At 45.1% G+C, this 23,059-nt stretch overlaps 1 protein-coding gene across 2 annotated transcripts in view; it reads left to right on the plus strand.

Moving 5' to 3' along the window:
• The window catches only part of LOC119167709 (tRNA:m(4)X modification enzyme TRM13 homolog), a 423,312-nt gene that overhangs the window by 364,399 nt on the left and 35,854 nt on the right, over positions 1 to 23,059 (plus strand). The window lies entirely within an intron of this gene.

The following is a 23,059-nucleotide window of genomic DNA, read 5'->3' on the forward strand; positions in this document are numbered from 1 at the left end:
TTCGTGCCCTTCCCTTCAATCTGAACAAAGGAGGGGGAAAGGGCAACTGCAGCAGCAAAAGGAGGGGCGTCATGACGATTGGACTTCTCTTTGTGTGCCGTCACTGCAAGTACCCCGCCCAGCATTCCCTCCCTCTGCGCAGGTGCTGGTTGGCAAGAAAGTTTCGCTGTTGGGATCTTTCTGCATAGCAGGGCTGCGTGTGTCTCCATTCCTTTGAGAGAAATTCCTGCGCATTGTTTTATTAAAGCCATCAAAAAGAAGAGTCATTGCCTATAATGCCCGATTCAGTTAGACTAATCATGTAGTTGGGGGTCTGCACATAGGACCGAAGCCTGCCAGAGTTTCGGGGAAATGTTAAGGAGAGTAGCCAGAGCTGTGAACAGTAACTTTTATTTACATTATTTACAGATATCGTGTTATATGACGGTGGTAGCATCACGGAAGCTCTCGATGAAAGCTTGATGGGAACTTGTCGGGAGCGTCTCAGTGCTCAGGTTTTAAGCACTGGTCTTCCCAGGATTCCCTGCAGGGAAACATCATGGAGGCTTGGACAGTTCAATGAAAATTGCCAACTTCACCTCCGCCCCCAAAATGAGCAGATGAAACATCGCCTCCTTTTCGACCCAGGAAAGAGGGAAAAGGCACATCCAGTTCATCCCATAGCAAGAGAGACAACACAGCGCAACATGCACAACACAGCACAGCGCATAGACATTGAGTCTTACACGCAAATCAATTCTGTTGTCTGTTGCAATGATGAGTGTGCGGCATCGGGCAGAGCATGGTTTATGGAAACAGCGGCACAAATGCACAACGGAGGACATAGGAAATGCACAGGGACACAGGTCTGACATGCTTGGCTTATTGTCTGATGCAACTTGCCGTACAAAGCAAGCCGCCTCGATAGCCAACAGCTCTTCCTAATTCGTCAGTGGGTCAGGCATGTCCAAAGAGTTTTATAAAAAGCGCCGACGGCCCTGGATAATTTGAAGAACAACTTTCTTATTGTCACCGCTCTTGGGGCATCTCTGGAAGCGCTGACCTGGAAGAAATCAGGGTAGGCTCAGCCACAATGTCTCACGCGTTCGAGCGAAGGCAAGCTAGGGAAACCGATCATAACACTGCGCGACTGTCCATAAAAGAAAAGCCTCTCTTTCTCCTGGGAACGCTGACTTTCGCTGAGCCATGCTACCGCAAGAATTGCTGGAAGGAATAGTTCGGTTTTCGAACCTAATCTTTCTCCTCCTCTCTAAAAAAAAAAAAAGAATAGAAGACCATTCGTTTGTGAAGTAACTTCTCGAGAAAGATACTTCAGCTTATACCTCGTTATAAATTAGTTATTTCAGCAACATTGTAAGGCGTGGCTGTGCCTTGCCTTTAGAAGCAGAAGTTTCACTTCTTGTTCTGCATTCAAAAATGGCACAAATACAGTCGAACCCCTTTATAAGAGGCACTGATATAAGAGACAAATGGGTATAAGAGACACCACTGTGTCTGTCCACAATAAAATATGGGTTGATGAGAAAATGCCTACATGGTGCCCTGCTTATAAGAGACATCTCATATAAGAGACAAGAATTGGTGCCCTGAGTGTGCCTCTTATAAAGGGGTTTAACTATAGTCATGGTAATGCCAGTAGCGCGGCCGAAAACCAGATTTTGCCACTGCAAAGCTCCTGACTACACTTTTGGGCAGCTGCTTATGTTGACAAGCATTGCAGTTCTTAATCTTCTCTTTCCCGGGTATGACCTACGTCCAACCCACATATATTAGCTGTGTGATCGTATATGCTCGAAAACTAAAGGGAACTATTTAGAATTTTGCACAGGACTTTTCCCCCTCTGTTAGAAATGATCGTAAGTATTTGGTTGCTTTTGCCTAGGCTAAATCAAGACACTTTCTATTGGCTCAAAAAACATATACTTATGACGAAGCCTCGCAAACTGTAAAAGAACATCAGTTGCAATCAACAGGCTGTAAAAGAAAAAAAAACTCATCATAGCAAAGTTTGTGAAGCTAACCTTACATTGGGTGTAATCTTTACAAATATTCGCAGCTTGTTGCCGAAGTCAACTTGTGTCAAACACATTTTTGTTTATATTACGGCTCAGCATTGCTCAAGACGTCGGACGACTTGAAAAGGTACCTGCCGTATCGGCGACTGACGGGTGCTGCGCAGCCCGCCACGTTGAAGGTGCTAAAAGAAACTAAACAAGCATCAGGGAGAGCGCCGCCATGACCTCCCAAGGTGTGACACCAGGTCAGAAGCACCAGCTGGTTTGCGCAAGCATACCTGACTGCAAGAGACAACACAGCGTTGAATCGGAGGATGAATCAACTGTCGTCGGGGACCACAACAGGGCGAACCTCACAGATCTAAACATGGACGAGGGTGGTTTCTGCCTTGTGCGACATCGCAAAGACAGGACGGTGGGCATTCCTGTGTTAATTGCTCCAACATCCGAAGGAGCTAACTTGAGGCAAGTGAATCCTATTGACCTATACTCGGAAATTGAAACGATTCTCGGTGGAGCCCCAGTTAAGAGCCATTTCACAGCACAGGGAGCCCTGCTCTTGGATATAGAGACAGAACACCAAGCTAATATGTTTCTAGAGACCAACACTATCTGCTGCCTTGCCATATCTGCCCGTGTACCACACAGCTACACGAAAAATACATGCATTATGAAAGGAGTCCCAAGATGGTACTCGGACGAAGAGCTGTTAACCTACCTGAGACCTCAGGGAGTATACCATGCAAGAAGAATCATACGACGGGTCCGAACCTCATCCTCCGAGTGGGAATCAAGGCGCACTGACTCTGTGGTTCTCACATTCGCTCCCAATTCCGAACGTCCAGAGAAGATCAACCTTGGCTTCACCAGACACGAGCTGGTAGACTACGTGGAGACGCCGCCACGCTGTTTTAAATGTCAGCGCTTTGGACATGTTGCTAAGCACTGTCGTGGGGAACAAAGGTGTAAGCGCTGTGGGGGGCCTCATGACTTTCAAGACGTGTACAAGTAAAAAAAAACTTGTGTGTGCAAACTGTGGCGGCGACTACCCAGCTAGCTACGGCCGGTGTCCAGCACGAACAGTTGCGCAGCGAAGAAATAAGACGTTTGTCCTCGGCCTCGAAGACTGTGAACAAACCATCGCTCACAAAGAAGACGTCCGGCACGCCACAACATGGCGGTTCAGATAGCGAGTACGCAGGAAATTTTCTGCGCCTAAATCCGACAAGAGCTGGTACTGAGTCGACGCTAGTGCTCAACGCTGGTGAGAAATGTATCACGAAAGAGTCCGCCAAGCGCACCTACGCTGATGCACTGAGCCCACCTCAAGTACCATCTGGAAGCGAACAGCAAGAAAGCCTCGAGCACGTTATTCGCGCTCTGTTCATCGCACTACGTTCACACGTCGCTAAGATGCCTGTGAGTTCAACGAAGGATATGTTGGAAGCAGTCCTAGCTCTAGAGCCAGTGTTACTTTGCTCTGCTTCCACAAACACACAGTAGAATAATGGCAATGTCTCGCCCACCTGGTCTATTTCGTCCTTCAAAAGTGCCCTTAATAATGCAATGGAATGTCGCTGGTCTTCTAAAATGTCTGTGCGAACTCAACCTTTTCCTGCGCGACATTTCAATACCGATTCTAGCCCTCTCCGAAGCCGGTCTACCAAATACAAGGACGTTCCCAGGGTACACCCGATACGGCAACCCGAGCATAACGTCATTTGCAAATGGAAGCGCAATTATATACATAAGGCGGGAAATACCTCACGTCGCCTTACCAGTGCAAGACCTCTGTTCCAACTCACTGGAAGTCGCTGCTGTGCAAGTGTGCCTGGGAAACCGAAAACTGAGTGTGGTATTGGTGTACATAAGCCCATGAAAAAAGGTCTCCATGGAGACTTTCCTAAAGGACCTTTGTACTCGATGTCCCGCTCCTCAAATAATCTGTGGCGATTTTAACGCGCACCATCCACTCTGGGGAGGTAAGAGTGTAGATTTTCTAGGCAAGGAACTTCTAGCAGCTGTGGATGCTGCGGATTTATGTGTGGCGAACGATGGCAAACCTACATTTTTCAGGCTACCAGATTCATGAAGTGCAATAGACCTTGTACTTCACTCCACGGACCTTCTGGTATCATCGACCACGGCTCCAGACAGGATGGGCAGTGACCATTTCCCCATCTTCACCAATATCCTGGGATTTCGAACTGCTGGTCGACAATTCTGCAATGTAACACGCTGGGACACCTACAGAGAAGCGTTGGACAAATCCACTGGTGAGCTGTTCGCATATATGTTGCAAAGTAAGCGAGCAGCTTCGTTGCTGAAACTGCCCGACCATTTTCCTGCTCCTGACTTGAAATTGAAGAACCTCTGCGCAGCACGTAGACGGGCGGAGCGGAAAATAATGAGAACAAAAGGAAATCCGTCTGCGAAAACCAAATATAACAGGATAAACGCTGCGATTCGTCGCCATACAAAAAAATTAAGACGAAATCAATGGGCCGCTTTCTGTGAGAGTTTGTCAACTTTTACGCCCTTGACAAAGATATGGGCAGTAATAAATAGTCTTTCTGGGAAGATCTGAACACACAGGCCATTCGAAGCACTCGCTTTGAAACAAGGGATAGATTTGCAAACCCTTGCAGAGGATTTCGCAGACGTGTACACATCTGGTAGATCAGCAGGAGCGGCGATTCCTCTGTCACCCCAGTTTTTTCACACGATGGATACGCCATTCACCTTTCGAGAGCTGGATATGGCACGTAGCAAATTAAGAAGACGCTGTGCCGTGGGTCCCGATTTGATCAGCAATCAAATGCTGACAAATCTACCATATGAGCGAAAAAGGGCCCTTTTGGACATATTTAATCATGTCTGGAGCACGAGAGAGATCCCATCTGTTTGGAAGACAGCATGGGTGGTGCCAGTCCTAAAGTCCGGAAAGGATCCTGCGAGCCTCGCGTCCGGTATCTTACATCACCGGTATCTCTTACATCATGAGTATCTAAGTTGATGGAAAAATTAATATGTACAAGATTAACTTGGTACCTTGAACAAGGAAGACGATGACCATCGTGTATGACCGGATTTGAGTGCCCAGGACAGTGTTTTGGACCTATTAAGCCACATCGAGCACCACCACGTAAGCGGACTCTCGACACTCGCCGTCTTCATGAACGTTGCCAAGGCATATGATTGTGTGCTTCAGGCAGGCATCGTGAACGGGCTCCAAGCCATGGGTGTGTCGGGAAATGCTCTTCGGTTCGTACATGAATTTCTCAGAGACCGCTGTGTCCGTGTTAAGCTTGGAAATGTAACGAGCGAAGAGAGACGCGTTTCCTTCGGCATCCCACAAGGAAGTGTTCTATATCTCCCTTGCTTTTTAACGCTGCCATGGCCAGCCTTCTCGACACTCTGCACTTAGCTCTGAAAGCAGTTAAAATATCCATCTACGCTGATGACATCTGCATTTGGATCTCAGGGTACCAGCACAAATACTTGGCCCGGATAGCACTGAGCGCTATTTCAATCATTGAGCGTCACTTGTTGACACTTGGCCTATTTTTATCAGCGGAAAAATCGGCCTTCATGCTCTTCCCGGGAGCGCGACCGAAGTCTACACGTCTGTCGCTGAATATTCGAGGCCACTCAATTCGTTTTGCAACAAGTGTCCGTTTCCTGGGCATTATCATCGACAACAAGCTATTATGGCGACGTGCGGTTGATGGTATAGTCACCGCATCAGTGCAAAGGATCAACGCTCTTCGTCGCATGGCAGGGGTTCGTTGGGGCAACAATCCTATCTATGTCCATGCTTCAATTGAATGATGCGCTTATAACAAGCCGCATTCTTTATCAGCTGCCCCTGATATCACCATCACCAAGCTAGTTTGAACGCCTAGAGGCAGTGCACAGAAAGTGTCTTCGCTTGGCGATGGGAGTCCCTCAGGCGGCTTCAAACACGAAGGTCACCAATGAAGCCGAGTCTCTTCTGCTCCGCCTTTTGGCGTCTCACGCCTTATTGACGCAGCTGTCAAGACTGGGCGAGTCCTTCGCAGACACGGCACTTCTCCGTCGGCTAAGAGCAAGAACTGGCTCACATTTCAACGCGGCACTAAACACATTTCGATATTTAGGCTTGAAACTGCCTAAACAGTGCCCTATGGACCCGCCATAGTCTTTTGTGGATGTTTCGTGTAACTTCAGCGTACCCAATCTACCAGCGAAGCGCACCATTCCAGCCGCGGAAGCAAAATTTCTTGCGTTGAACCACTTGAGCACCATGTACCGCAGCCACCTACAAGTATACATTAATGAATCAGTGTGCACACAAACGGATAGCTGCGCAGCGGCTTTCTGCATACCTTGCCTTGGCGTGTCATGGTCGGGCCGCCTGTATCGCGTGGTTTCGTCCACAACGGTAGAAAGCGCTGCAATCACGGCGGCTTTGCGAAAATCAATCCTTTTGCAAATTGCGAATTGCAATCCTTTTCTGCACGAGATGTTGTAGTGCTGACAGATTCCAAATCGGCGCTACAAAGACTGCATCATGGCCTACCTCAAGAAAAGTTCACCAGGCAATCTTTGGCACTAATCAAACACCTCAATCGCAAGAGTTTTAATATAATGTTCCAGTGGATCCCATCCCACATTGGCATTGAGGGCAATGAAAAGGCTGATGCCCTTGCATGCGAAGCACGTGCATCGTTTCCAAAAGTAAGAACTCCCAAGACTTGCCAGAACAACAAAGATGTGATACGCAATCATTTCAAGGCGATCTACAAGTTTTCACACCAAGCATGTGTAATTCATGGACTTTCTCGTGAAGAAGCGACGCTGTTGTACCGCATAAGAACCGGCTCCGCATACACCCCGGCCTGGTCTTTCAAGACTGGGAGATACGCTTCCCCGTTCTGTGCCTTCTGTGGTGACATCGGGGATATTGAACATTTAATTTGGCTTTGCCCACAGTTTGATGTGCAAAGAGCAGCGATGATTCGCACCTTGCGAAACGGCTGTCATAGGCACCGGACAGTTGATGACGTCATCTTTCCTGAAGGACCCGCGGCAACTAGGAGGAACGTGCAACGAATTTTGTTGGTCTTCCTGCGAGACACTGGGCTGTCTGACACGTGGTGACATTTTCCAAATTCAGGAGATGCTCAGGCAGAACAATTGCCGGCCATGCAGGCCAGGCTAACCCCGCCTGCTGCAACACCACCACCTTGTGTGAAACATTCTTGTATCATCTACCAGCAATGTAGTCATACTAACTGAAACATGGCTATATAGCAACATCAGTTATGCTGAAGTTCTAGCCGACCTGCCTAACTTCAATATTTATTGCAAAAATCGCCAAGATGGATGGTGGGGAGGGGGGGGGGGGGGGGATAAATGAGCAACTATCATTTTCAGCATTCCACATCGATTCAGACATTATTGAAATATTATGGGTCATTTGCCGTGTGGCACCGTAAACAGTACATTTAGGTGTTTGTATTGGCCAACCCGCCCAAACGATTTGCCGCACAAACTGAACAACATTCTAAAAACTCTTACAAGGGTGCACTCAAATGCAGACATTGCTGCTCGGCGATTTCAATTATCATTACATTGACGGACATAATCATAGAACTTTAAGTAGCTTTGACGCAACTTAGTTGGTGTGTGTCTCAACTTCAACCTCTCGCAGTTAATAACTGAACCAACATGTGTCGCACAGAGCTCTTCAAACATTCTAGATTTGATATTAACCAACCACCCCCACTGTATGACATCTATAACATAATCAAGGGAAATAAGTGATCACAAGGTTGTTCATGCCACTTTTAACTTTGCCCCACTAGTATGTGAAACCTATAGGAAAACAATTCGACTTTATGATAAGGCAAATTATGAAGCTATCAGCAGCAAACTAACTGAATTTTTCCCAATCTTTTAGATACAATTTAGTAATTATTTGGTGCAAGAAAACTCATTACTTTTCAAAGGCAAAGTACTAGAACTAAGTAATAAGTATATTCCTGCATATTGTTTCCACGCTAATAAAGACAAACTCTTGTTCAACAAATCACTAAAGTGACTAGAAAATAAGAAAAAGAAAAGATACTTTTGAGCTAATAAACAGACCAACAACTCATTTTTGTGGGATATGTAGTACTCAGCAGAAACCAGATACCTCGAGGCAATAGATAGTGCTCAGTACAAGTTCTTTCACGATGACCTTACCTGTATGCCAACACAAAATCGAAAACAATTTTGGCGTGTGACAAACCCTAAACGGCTCTTGAAGCCCGCAAGAAGTCATAACCTAGCAGTATTCCTTCGTGAGATAACTGGGGAACAACAACAAAGTCATGCTGCAGTGTTTGGTCGTCCATTGTCACCACAGCACTGAGTTTACCTAAATATTGTAGCTGATGGCCGCTTGCTCTCACCAAACGTAAGGACGAAGGCCTTATGCTTAATTGGAGTTTGTCAACTATTGGTGCCGTAATCAAGCTTTTTGCAGCTCTAGAGTTCAAGATGCCGTTATTCGTTTGTCCGTTGATGGCGACAGGAACAGAAAAAGTTCCCGCTTCAGAGACACATGACACCTGCTCAATTACTGGCGACTGCTCGCGGGCATAGGCATCACCATCTGTTCGTTTCCCCACTGTTGTGACCTGGAAGATTCGAAATCTTCCTTCCACTTCAAAAATTCTGCAGTTGGGGGTAGACGACACTGTGTGACAAAATAGCCACTTCTGGAGCAGTTCAAACGCAGTTTATGGACTCTCGAGGCATTTCCTTGCGACCTTTCAAAAACACGCGTTGTGGAATGGTGATGGCTTCGCTTTCATATCCCCTCTTTTTAGCACGTTTCTCTGAGCTACTTGATCATCTGAGAAACCGCTAGACTTTATGCTGTCCGCGCGTTGACGATGGCGCATAGGCTTCCGAGGCGAACGCTTTGCCATAACATGGCATTCGGCGGACGGCGTTTTGCGTTCTTTCGCAGCCAAAATTTGAATGCTCTCCTCCGAATTTCTGATCTGGTCAAAGTGCAGAAAAGAGCTTATAATATCGTCTAGCTGCTCAAATGTTTTATAAAAAAAATTGGCCTCGTATCTGTATTTAATCTGAAAATGTCGTCGAAAGATGATAGACTTGCATGTGGAAAGAGTGAACAAGACATTTACTTGATGTTCTGCGCAAGAAAATCGGTGAATGGTACTCTGGAGGCGCTGCGTTAGAGTGCCTCGAGCGTGCAGCGGAGGCGAACGAACGCATCAAATCACGTCACACGTGAGACATGAGCACCATCTGGCAGTTTTTTTTTAGAAAACGAAGCACGTGGCTTTGAGATGGGTGTGCCCGCCCATCTCAGAGGTGATAAAATGTAGAACGCAAGGCGACGGGTAGGTGCCACCACCGTCTCGTCTGAGCAAAGCGTTGGAAACACTTCCCTTTCCGTGCAAGCATTGCATGGTCAGCGCAGTGTGATAAGCGCTACGGTCCTTAATATTACTTATGTGTCTCTTTTCTAGTAAAAGATGCACATGCAGAATATATGCATGTTGTTATGGTGTCCCAGACATGCGCAATGATTGCTTTCCAACTGAAAATCACACAAGCACGAACACTCAACCTTGAGCAACATTTGTGGGTGCTGTGCATGTGGTCGACCGTTTTAAGTACCCGATGCCGTTAAGAGTGGACAAACAGACAAATGTACAGGCAGACAGACGGACCAAAATTTTTGCATCGAAAGTCCCCAAGGTAAAAGTGCTTCTTTGCCTTGGGTGACAGAGTAGCCATGATAACTTGGCACTTTTCCTGTTGTAGTACAAGATAATTGCACTGCTTCATCAGGTCTAGCTTTCGGTATGTGAAGTCTGTACATGACTCGCCTGCGTGTTGCGTTGCGCCGAACATTCGCTGCTTGGATGTTACATCGCAGTTCATGTTATAACATCGGCGGAACGCTGCCTCATGTCAGCTCAAGTACTGTTATAACATCGGCGGAACGCTGCCTCATGTCAGCCCAAGTACTGATGGTAGCCACCTTTGTTTGGTGACGCATCTATGTGAAATTTTTAGCTGGGAGCCTTGAAATAATGAACGGTATGGCGACCTCGTCAGGAACGCTGAAGGTTCGAAACAAATAATCAACTTGGTGAAACCAATCGTCTTGGTCTTTCTCGAAATGCGGTAAGGAGCTCGCTGCGAAACTCAAAAGTCGGTCGCGAGCGTCTTCACTATTAGACATGCACATGTGAGCATCGCTTCTGGCTTGTCTTTGTTGCTTTGTCGGGCAGCGTTTGAGATTCATCAATGCACTGCTCTCTTCTGCACTCGTGCTTGATTCGGCGTCAGAAGTTTCATGCATTTTTAACTTCAGACGCTCGATGTGCTCTGCTATTGGAGCAAGCAAGTTACACAAGAGGTCGTGGCTTGCCTTCATGTGCGAGTCAAGAGGCGGTTTTGGTGCGTCGTGGTCTTCAACGGCATCATGGTCCTTGAGAATTACCAGTTTCAGTTCCTCCAATACGATCCGAAGCTGACCCAGCTCGGTCCTTAGGACATCAGCTTCGGACACAGCTGACCGGTAGGCTTCCAACCGGGCGGCGTCATCCAGCTGCTCGAACACGTCGACAGAACACAGGGCCATCGCCATCTTGGGATCACGGAGCCAACGTTGTTCAAATGTCAGTGGTTGAGCCGAAGGAGTGCGCAGGGAGTGACGTCCCCGCATAGATGTGCGGGGACGTCGCTTCTTCTTAGTTCACCTCGAGTCGTTGGGCGCCAATTGTGACGTGTCGTTGTGGCCGTCGGATACACTGGGTGTTGAGGCGGCCTAAGAAGGACGTCCAAACTTTTTCAACATCGGGAAGGGACTGCCAGACTTTTTTTATTCCACGTTCTTCGAGCGCCCGCGAGCTCGGTGCCGGTTTACTTCGTTTTTCTCGCGCAAAGGTGCGAGACACGCACCAAGCGTCGCGTCGTTTGCCATCGCTCGTCACACTAAGCATACGGTAACACTTTCTAATGACAACTGTGGTGTTGTAAGTAATGAAGAATGCGCAAACGTATTTAACGCCGCCTTTGCAAGTGCATGTACTAATGACCATGCCATGCCTCCAATCGTACTAAGATCAAAGGGCATTACCAGTGAACTGCCAATAGCTGAGCTTGATTTTTCCATTGATGGCATAATATCTCGCATAGATAATCTAAAATTGACATCATCAGGTGGTTTTGATGAAAAAATTTACTCAATACCAAGTTTTTACTCAATATCAAGAACACCTCGGCTGTTTTTTTTGTGTCTTTTGTTTTCCCAGTTTTTTCTACAGGTCACTTACCTGATGACCGGAAAGTTGGAAAGGTTGTTCCCATCCATAAGTCTGGCACTAAGCAGTCACTGTTGAATTATAGTCCAATATCATTAACAAGTATACTATGTAAAATTATCGAACATATCATTTATTTACAAATAATGGTCTTTCTTGACTTGAATGATTTTTTAGTCTTTCACATCATGGTTTTTGCAAAGGTCTATCCTGTGAAACTCGGCTAGCCAACTTCCTTTGTGATCTACACCTAAACTTAAACTGTAACCAACCAACTGATGCCATCTATTTATATTTCACGAAAGTATTCGGTAAACTGTCTCATAAGATTCTTAATTTTAAATTGTTTAGCTTGAACATTAACCCTCGTGTTCCTAATTAGATTACAACTTTTCTGAGGGAGTGCTCACAGTCAGTTTTTTTTTAATGAGTGTGTCTCTAACCCTCTTCCAATAACCTCTGGTGTTCCCCATGGTTCGGTTTTAGGCCCTCTATTGTTCCCAATATACATTAAGGGGTGAAACGGGCCTTGGAGACCGAAAAATCGTAAAACAATGATTTTTTTTAAAAGATTTTTTTCGTATTCTACAGTGACTGATGCATAATCTGGCAAATTTTTCACGCTCGCTGGATTGATACTTTAGCCGCAGTACCGTTTATAAACATGCATGTGATGAAAATATTCCTCGACGGACGCGCAAGAATGGGCTTTTTCCGAGACGCGCAGCTGCCCTTTTACGTCTTTGATTGTGGCCATCTTGGTCGCGTTCGAAAGAGCCGCGTTTTGTTTTCATTTTTCTCGCCACTGCTACTGCATACGCCTAGCGGCCACTCAGAAAAATCCAGCAAAAAATTCCGCCATATCCACGAAGTGAATGATGACGAGTGGGCGAAGCTCCGGAGGTAAACCTGGTAAACCATGAATCCTCTGTACATTTTGCCCACTCGATTTTATTACATCGCTCCCCCTAGCGTACGTCGCCGCTCTAAATCGAACGATTGCCTTCAACCAATGACACGCGCCATATGTGACATCATTCCTATTTTATAAGATCTCGCGTCTTTCATCAACTACAAGTACCGCTTTCTAGTTTATAACATCTTGCATCTTTTCATCATCAGCTACAAGTACCACCATCTAGTAAACACTACAAGAACTAAACGAGAGGTGGCTACATACAGGAGACGGTACCACCATCTAGTGAACACTGCAAGAACTAAACTAGAGGTGGCTACATACAGGGGACGGTACCGCCATCTAGTGAACACTGCAAGAACTAAACTAGAGGTGGCTACATACAGGCTACAGGGGACGCACAGCCCACGCCCTAAGGAGCTTCGCCCCTAAAAGTTAGACCTGATGCGCGGTCCTATTGGTCTACTAGTGCACGTGACAGTCAGCCCACTCGCCATTGGCGCATTCGCGCAGTGGTCTGCTCGGGCTGTGGCTCTGCGCATTGGACAACGTGGCTGCAACATGCAACCATGCCGAAGTCTACTCTGAAGTTCACTACGAAGCACCGATCCGGTGGACGTACAAAGAAACGGAAGGTGTACAACTTTCAAAAGAAGCGCCAACCACCTTCAGAAGATGTCGACTCGCCTCCCGTGCCGAGTGGCCACGAAGAAGCTGTCGACAACACCGAGTGCGGGTTAGGCCTAGCGTGTCAAAGCGGCTCTGACAGCAAGGATGTTCAACCGACGTTTCGATGCGACACCATTATGTTGAAGCCCGCTCAATTATTGATGATTAAAAAGAATGCCGAAGAAAAGCTGCAGCACCTTGCATCAACGCCAGCTACCAAGCGAAAATGAGATCTGCTCGCTTGTGCAAACGACACCACGGATGACGCTGGGGCTGACTCACAAACGATGGATACGCGCTTCGCTTTGGTGAGCCTCGACGCTCTAAACCCTATGCAGTCGAACATGAAGTGCAAAAGGTGCGGCGGCGATGTTTGAGTACGCCTAGGTGAGCGGGAATACGGGCTCGCCATAAAGATTGTTACGTCGTGCGAGATTTGCGGTAATAACGCGCCTGTGTGGAGTTCGTCGCATGTGAACGACGTAAAATTGTGCAACCCCTTCGTCGTGAATATTCTTGCTGCCCGTGCTATGAAAAGCACTGGCAATCAGCAAACTGCCTTGAACAACATTTTCGCTACAATTAATGTGTCTTCCCGCAGCATGCATACCAAAACATGGCAGGCACATCTGAAGTCGAAGATGATGCTCGCCACGACTGCAGCTGCTGATAAATGCATATCAGAAAGCGCGCTCGCTGTTCGTAATCTTTATAGCGAACTGAAGCTCGGCGACCCAGGAAACATTGCCGTTTCCTACGATGGTTCATGGATCACGCGCGGACACTCATTCTATATCTGTGTTGGCGCTGTTATAAAACTTTTCACGGGTTTAGTGCTTGACTATGTGGTGCTAAGTAATTTTTGCACAGCGTGCGAATGGGGATCGAAAGGAGATCCAGATTACCACTCGTGGAAAGCAAGTCATATATCCCAAAATAACTCCAGCAAAAAATCTGGTGAAATGGAAGTGGAAGCTGGATTGATGTTTTTTTATAGATCACTGAAAAAACACAATCTCAGGTACACCACAATACTTTCAGACGGTGCCGCGCTTTCCTTGCACTGCAGGAAGCCGAAGTGCATGGCTGTATACCAATCAACAAGGAAGACTGTGTCAACCACGTTGAAAAGAGAACGGGCACAGCATTGCGAAGCCTCATTGCTAAGCAAAAGGGGGCTGGAACTGAGAGCCTTGGTGGCCGGGGAAAACTGACTGGCGACCTGATTACCAAGCTCGGTTCCTACTATGGCTGGACGCTGAAGAGCAATAAAGGTGACGTGAAGGCCATGCAAAGAGCTGTCATGGCAACCTACCACCATGTCACCTCTAATGAAGCAGTGTCTGACCACAGTTTGTGCCAAAAGGCAAAGATTCTTGGTGCCGCCAAAATGCAGCCGCAGCAAAAGGTGAGCCCATTCTCAAGCATCACTACAACTTGCCGCCTCATGTCTGCAAGGCCCTTTTGCCCATCTACGTGAACGCTTGTCGGATTAGAGGCTTTTTGAACGGTGCCAGCGGGGGAAAATGCAGAACAGCAACGAGAGCCTCCATTCCATTCTTTGGGCACACTCAGCTAAAGAGAGCCATGCGTCACTGTTTTCCGTCCAAGCTGTTGTGGCTGAAGCTGTGTTGAAATTCAATGCTGGAAATGAAGCAGCCTCAGCAGCTATCCTGATGGAGCTTCACATCAGTCCTGGGCTCTCAACAAAAAAAACGCATGGCAGAAGAAGGCCGCCGCAGATTGATCGCATCTGCTCGCAAGTGTGCTTTTGCGGAAAACACGCAGCGGGCATTGAAAAAGCGTCATTTAGGTGACACAAAACAGAAAGACTATATGCCTGGTGCATACTGAGAAAGTTGAATTTGAAAATCATTGTAAATAAACAGCTTTTCCATGCTACTGTCTGCTCAAAATCGAATTGATTTGTTTTTGCATGATTTCTCAGGATTCAAATTTTGCTGCAGGTGCAAACTTGTTCAAAAGATATCTCTGCCTCTAGAGCAGCTAGGACTGTCATTTTTGTTGTGACATGTAGCTGTATTTTTTTTTACACAATGATAGGGGTGAATTTTTTATTGAGATCTTCAAAAATTTTATTTTTTATCTGAAATTGGAGCATAAAGTCGGTGTGTCTGCAACACTGAAATGCAAATTGCGACACACCTTGTTAAAATTCTTTAATTAAAAAAGCGCTCCTACAGTTGTGTGGCGTAGGTTCATTAGTATACAGGAATATGCCAATAGTAGCTCTGCAATAAAATTTATTGTGTCATTATACCGGCAAACAAGAGGTAATTAATTTTGGCATATCTCAGAAACTAATTGGTTTAGAGGAAAAGTAATTACATTTTTGAAATCAGCATCAAAAACTTAATCACACTGTGAATATTATTTATAAACACTTGAAAATATTTGGCACTTTCTCTCAAGTACAGTGTCCTTTCTTAAATCACTTACCTTCACATGTTTCATTTCTCCTTTGCATGTTCGCTGATGATAGCGCAATTTATCATATTACTGCTAATTCATCTGAACAGCAGGCACTTTAACATGATCTTAACTCTATTCAAAAATGGTGTAACCAGTGGCTCATGACACTTAGCCCAATTAAATGCGAATCATTATCGTTCACATATCGTCAAAACCTTTTAACTTTTTCCTACACAGTCGGTAACGTAGACTTAGACTGAGTCAAATCCTATAAGTACGTGGGTGTAACATATTGCCTTATGATTTAACATGGGGTCTGCATGTCACTAATGTAATAGTGGGAGCTAACAAATGACTCTGATTTCTAAAACGTCATTTGCGTCATGCTTCCAAACACCTAAAACTTCTAGCCTACAAATCCATAATCAAACCAAAGCTTCAGTATGCCGCTGCCATCTGAAGCCCGTCTCAGGCTTATTCAACAAATTCACTTGAGGCATTGCAGAATCGTGCAGTACAATTTATTCATTTATCCTACTCATACCATATCAGTGTGTCATCATTGAGGGAAGAATAATCTTTATCAGCTCTTGCACTATCGTCGCATCGCCACTCTAGCTCTGTTCGACAAGTTCTATTACACCTCACGTGACTGTCCAGACTTTATCGGCCTGCCAGCCCGCTTATCGCATTCCACCGATCATGCCTTGTGAGTCCCCTGTTCACACACCCACACCAAGACATTTTCAGTCTCCTTCTTTCTACAGTCATTGTGTAAATGGAAAGACCTTTCCCACAGCATTGCAGCTATTACCTGCCTGGCTTTATTCTTGCGAAGTGTAACACATTACCTGTCTCGCAAATAACATACATGGTTACCATTTTGTATATTTCTCTTCATCCCACTCCTATGTAACATCCTATAGAAGGGACCTTAAGCTAATAAAATGAAGTGAAATGAAATGTAGGGAGGTTAAGCAGGCTGAACCCGATTTGCTGTTCTGCATAGAGAAAATAGTAAGGCCCTTAGGGGCTTTAAAAGAAAGGGTAGAAAAAGAATGGAGGAGGGAAGAGACGCACAACAAAAAGCACAATTGAACCAATTGTTTCGTGACATTGATGTTTAATCACGCAAAATACTGCCGGTCACTCCTCTAAAAAAAAAATTGTAATTTAGTTGTTGATGTAGCCATTTCTTCTAAAAATTTAGGGCGAATACCACTTGTAATAAATAAATAAAAGTAATTTTATGATATGCTACTACACTATACACAAAATAGGACGGTGTGAAAAGTTGAAAATTTTAGAACCTCATACGGCAGGGGTCTCAAACATGCGACCCACGAACCTCTAGCTTGCAGGCGATCTTCCTCAGCCGACTTTTCTTTTTCTGAGTAAATATGTACGTGAGATTCACAGACACATCTGGTCATTGTTTTCATGAGCATCCCAAGTAGTTGAAACATCAGCGTGAAATAAAAGATATATTCAGTCATTTGGAAGATTGAGATGTTGTTGGAACCCCGGCAACCAATCTCCTTCAGAAGTGATGCACATATGTTATGTGGGCAAGGTTGTCTCTCAAATGCACAACCTTCGCTGATAATTTGTGCAACCCAGCCCCCGCTCTTACTTTTCTAACTGTTCCGGCCCTCACGGAACTAAATTGCCTGACTGCGGTTCGCTGGCTGACGGGAGACATTGAGGAACAGAGAACGAGCATGCTATATTTAACCAGGCACAAGAGGCGCGAAAAAACCTTCTGATTCTGCTATGAGGTACCGATTTTACAGACAAAGGAAGAGTTTAACACTGAGGGGAAAACATAAATCACTAATCTGAAAGCATATCATGATAATCAGGGCAGCCTAAAAAGTCACAGCACTAAAAAAAAAAAAAAAAAAGCTCCTCCCCGTGAAACGCGTCTTTGACTCTCATCATGCCCTCGGAAATTTGCAACAGAAAATCCTGCCCAAGCCAGCTTTCATTACCCACATATAGTAAACGGGAAGAAATTATGAACTAGCACTCTGTCGTTGCAGATTATCTTACCCACAAACTTGAATTGCACAATAAAACATATGGCAGGCACCGTAACCTTTATATGCAGTTTTAGAATTGGGTGCACAAAGCATTTCGTTAGCGTTCGTTGTCACTGTGCATGCTTTATGCACTACGTACATAGTAAACATTATCTTTGCATACCATATTGTAAAACTGGCTATGAGCTTGCATTGTTTGCCATCATCTTACGTACTTACCTTAAGTGATGGAAATAGCATACGTGCACAAGGAACGTACTCTGCGTACTGTTGTGACTGGGGCAATTTGTTTGGGACCAGAGCCATCAAAGTCGCAGGGTGGGGACAGGCAGAGGAACTGGAGCTGGTAACAGGAGCGTTTATTTACACTATTTTACGTGTTGAAGGTAGGGTAATGTAACAATAATGAAAGAAGCATCCTTGGAGCGTCTTGCGCTCGGGTTTTAAACCCTGGGGCTTCCCAAGATTCCGTGCAGGGGAAAAAAATTGAGTTCAGAACACTCTAATGAAGTAGTCGTCCTTTTCTCTGCCCCCGAAGAGGAAAGGTGAAACACCTCCTTCTCAACCGAGGAATGAGGCAAAAGGCACGCCCAGTTCGTCCTACGGCAAGGGGAAGCTTGGCACTAAACACAAAGTGACCACACAGCACAACTAGCACAGTGGGATAGTGTGCAGAGTTGACTCATTGATGCGTTTAGGTGCAGGGTTTACTCATCAATAGTAGCTTGCTCACGGGTAGGCTGCAAAGACATGAATGCACCAAGGAACATGGGAAAAGCCACCGTAGAAGGAGCCCAGACACTTGGCTCGTTAGAGAGTTATGATTTACCATTAGCGTGACAGCGGAGGTTAAGGGAATAGCGTTACCGTGCAACAAATGTTCGTTGCGCAAAGCGTCTTATAGTTTAGCAAAATAGTTTGTGCGTAGTTTACGGCCCAGCTTAGAGTTATTGTATATGCTACCTTTAGGTAGCAGAGTTGTGCCACTGTTTTCTGTGTACCACTCGCTCCGCCTACAGAAGTTCAGCGTCCCTATTCGACAAGTGCCATCACATCGTCATAGGTGGTTCATTTGAACTGCGGAGAAGCCAACTCTATGCCGACGTCGCCGATGCTTCGCAGATTCCGGCCAGATCAAGCGTGGTTCACGTCGGCTCTTGTTGTAATTCTCGCCGTGCTTCTTCAGTAGTGTAGCCCTGTTGCCTGTTGGTCATGATAAATGGGGTGTGAAGCGCATTCTGTGCTGAATTGTGCTTTGTACAGCCCACGAATTAGATGCGATTGTTGCTATAGAAAGGTTAGTGTTCAGTGAGGAAGATAAACGCTTGGCCATGTTCGGCAGGATTTTTATTGGCGGGTGCAAACCATTGTTCCATCATGACTTGGGGAAAGAGAAAGCTTTGGTGTAGCTTGGGTGAAGACAAGTGCTGTTGTGGATTGAGTGGGGCAAGTCCCCTTTCGTACTTCCCTGCTGACGCCCTTGTGCTTGGCTTTTTTTTTATCTATCCCTGGCGCTGCAAAACTTGCTTTATTGGTATTACTCATAGGTGTAGTAGTGAGTATGTTATAAATGCAAAGTTTGTCGGCGTGTGTCAGCGTATGCTTCCAAATTGGTCTGACGGGTAAAACGCTGAATATAACGGGAGAAGTTAACCTAGAACTATTCGAATCAGCAAGGTGTTGCTGCTAGTGCGTGAATTCAATGCAGCTTTCAAACCTGCAGTTTTCAAACCTGCAATGCAGCTTTCAAACAAGAACGGGAAGAGGACTGTTTATTCACAGAGTGCGCATCAGCACTTAGCAATGATTACACAATACAGTGAAATCTCGGTATAACGAACTTCAGGGAGCCGTGGCAATTCATTTGTTATTTTAAAAGGTCGTTATAGTGAAAGCCCAAAAATTAATCATAAATACTTATTTTCCACCGACCAAAACGACTTACCTTTACAATGGTGTGTCCTTGAACTCATTTTTCATGAGAAAAAACAAATGCACAAGTTGACACCAAAAAATGCTCGTTTACTTAAAGAAGTCTGATTTTTTTTTATGCAAGCAGCACAAACTTTGCAGCGTGAAGGCCTCCAGCTAATCCCCATTCTCTATTTTCTTTTTAGCAAAAAAATAAAAAGAAGTTTTTCCACTTCTTCGCCACAAGCATATATGAAGTCATTGTAATAGCACTGCAGTGCGAACGCACACTTGCTTTGCGGACACGATAAATAATCACCAAAAAAAGATGGACGCGACTGACAAGACCTCCTAGAGCACATGTAGAACTGACAAAGATGAGAAAAATTCGAAGCATTGTGGCTGTCATCATCGTTTCCAAAGAAAAGAGAGAGCTGAAAAAAAATTCTTCGCGTTTAATTTCCTGCTCCCTCACTGTCTCAGGGGACGATTAGGCTAGTTGGTGATACATGATCTAAGTATACTACACAGTAGAAAACATGGATGGGAAAAAGACTAGGACAAGCACGTCCTTGTTTTTTTCCCGACTGTGTTTTCTACCGCATAGTATACTTAGATCATAGCTCACTGTCTCAGGTTTTCTGTGCCTATGCTTCCTGCTCTGCAACTCCCACTCTGCCTCGCTGACCTTGCCCTCTCATGTTGCCCTCGCCCCTCGCCTCTGTGCTTGTAAACCGGCAGGGTCGGTGTTTCAACAAAAAAAAAAAAAGAAAAGAAAGTCGCCCTTTTCTTTTATTTCCCTCCGCACCGTCGCGCGTCTTCCGAATAGCGAGGCATTCGTTCGCTTTGTCATCTGCTTGCGTACCACTCCGGTGGTCACAACGGATTTCAGAAGATGAGTTCGTAGTACTGAGGCGTTGTTAATATAATGCGGAACTAAATTCGGTATTCTGAAGTGCTTAGTTGTGAAATAATTTTACATTTAAACTATTAGCAGTCGGCACGGGATTTTTTAAAAGTTTGTTCATCTGAAAGGCTCGTTATTGTGGTGTTTGTTCTACCGAGATTTTACAGTATAGCCGTTGTATAGTGCTATGCGACACATCCCACGAAACCAAAACTAATCGGAAGTCCATGACTCTGAGATTAGTATTTTTGAATTTAGGACATGAAATGCCCGACACCACATCATCTCTCCCTAGAAAAGAAAGGAGACGTAAACTTTTGCGTAATTGTACAAGAGAGCGCGGATGAATTATACAGAACTAGCGCCACAGTATACAATCACAGTTGTTTTGAACATTATACAGCAGCAAGGCACTGAAACTTTGACATACAGTAACTTGCGTAAGATAAACTAGTAAAAATGCAATCAATCTTTGTTGTGCATGAGAATTAGGCATAACTCTTGAAAAACATCTTGCAGGATATTGTAAAATAGAACAACATTATACAGTAGTTATCATATGTTGGAATGTAGGAGTATGCTCAAGGAACATAATCCTTGTAACGCTCCAGTTCTTTACGGCATCACTTGAGACGAATGCATGCAGGATAATGAGGTGAAGGATTCACCGATGGAGCGTTATCTATCTCAAAAGGTTTTGAGCTTTGGGGTTTACCTACATGCCCATCGTTGGAGAGCAAACGCGATAGCGATTCTAGAGTGTTCGTACATGACACATTCGTACCCGAGACATCTTTCCCCCCTTCGAAAAAATCTGCATTGGGGCTGGGCATGCCAGTCATTTCTTGTGAAGGTGCCTGTAAGGTGGTTTGTGGAAGAGTCACTAGCTGGGGCATTGCAAAATAACATAAAAATAGGGAGTAATTCTGTTGCATGAATGAAGAATTAGACAAAGGAAGTGAATTCCGCTGTGAAGTTGAGTTTTGCTCGGCAAGGAACCTGTACGAGCTTTGAAGCATTAAATGCATTGCCATCACTCAGGCAGAATGAATTCAGTCCAAGTTGACTAGTAATTGTATATGAACCCTTGCACTTAGTCTGCTTGTCTGGAAGACGAACTTTAATCCTGTGGCCCACCTGTAGCTTAAGAGCTTCACCTCCGTGTTTTAAATCAATGCGTTTCCTTTTTTCCTGTTACTTATCGAATACTCGTGTTCTCACTGGAACAAACGTCGGCAATGGAGCAGAAGACTTTAGGTGCAACCCTGCAATGTCGATTCCAGAACGTGGTTGGCGATTATGCAAAAGTTATGCCTGTAGTAGCTTGAGGCGCAAAGCTATACGTGCCTAAGTACTCTGCAACAGCATGTTTCAGTGGGCGGCATTCAAGTCGAGCAAGCTGAATTTGCTCTTTCAGAACTCTGTTAAAACGTTCAACTTGGCCATTGGCTTGTGGATAGTAGTTTGATGAGCAAAGATGCTGAATGCCTTTCTCTGAGAGGAAATTTTCAAATAGTTGCAACTTGAACTGAGGACCGTTGTCCGTAACAATTGCCCCAGGGAAGCCTTCCTTACTGGAAGGTGCTGTCAAGAATGTAATTACCGCTTCGAAAGTGACTGAATGAGTAAAGCAAACTTCTGGCCACATAGAGTGATTGTCAACTAATGTAATTGCAAATCTGCAGTCGTATGGAGCACGTTCAAGTGAACCAAGTCCTGTCAGGGACGCCGTTAGCTGTATTTTTGCTTTTGGCGGCCATCTTGTGGAGCTGAATGTAATCCAATCTTCTCAACCTGTGCGTTCGGGAATTCCTGCATTTTTAGTTCGGTACACTCTTCTTCCTTCGCAATTTGAATTGCATGCTGTGAAGTAAGGGTACGACCCAGTTGCAAGAGTCGTCTTCGCCCATTTTGTGCGGTTATTTCGCTGAACAGCTGATCACGGACCATAGAATTGGCGGAGGCAGCGAAGTTGTATTAGCTCGCCATTGCCTGTAAAGCAAAAATGCTGTCAGTAACTGATCCCTCCAGTATTCACTTGCGCATTTTGAAGTAGTAATGCTCTAGGACTTTGTTACTTGGAGCCTTGAAATGGTTCTCAATTAGTGTGAGTGCTGCGATGTATTCATCCTGTGTGCCTTCGTCCCGAGTCCCGTCTTCGCTTTCCACCTGGTCCTGTGCGTTTTGTAGTGTCCAGTAGACATCAAAGCCCTCAACTCCGAGTGGGTTCAATTCAATTCAATTCAATTCTTTATTTGCAAACTGTGAAACATACAGAAACATCACGACTGGTTGGACCCATAGCCGAAGGCCAGTTGGGGGTCCAAAAAATAAATAACTAAGGGTTCCATGTACAAAAAAGATATATCACACGCATACAGATAGTTATCATGCGTCCTTAATTTGCATGAGGGAAACAAAGGGGCAGCGAAAGTGTCGGTAAATGCACGATTGTTTTTAACAGTTCTAACTTACGAAAATACAAATAAACAGAATAGATTCCTGCATTATTAGGAAGGTTAAAATATGCACGGCTAATACCGAAAACAAAAACCTAATCATTGGGTGACAATGGTATTTTTAAACGATTTCACAAGTTTCTGGCAGACACACATGCATACATACACACACACACACACAAATGACATAATTGTTTTCATTGATAAACATTGTTCTGTGTAAGTAAGTATTTCTTGAGAACTGATGAAAAATTATTTGACTGTTTTATTTCTGCCGGTAGTTTATTCCAAATTTTTGGCCCTGAAAACTGCAGTAAACGTTGTCCGTAAGTATTCTTCGTTGGAGGAAGATTGAAATGTCCATATGTT

This window comes from Rhipicephalus microplus, chromosome 6 (assembly GCF_043290135.1).
Source record: "Rhipicephalus microplus isolate Deutch F79 chromosome 6, USDA_Rmic, whole genome shotgun sequence".
In the NCBI taxonomy this organism is placed as follows: domain Eukaryota; kingdom Metazoa; phylum Arthropoda; class Arachnida; order Ixodida; family Ixodidae; genus Rhipicephalus; species Rhipicephalus microplus.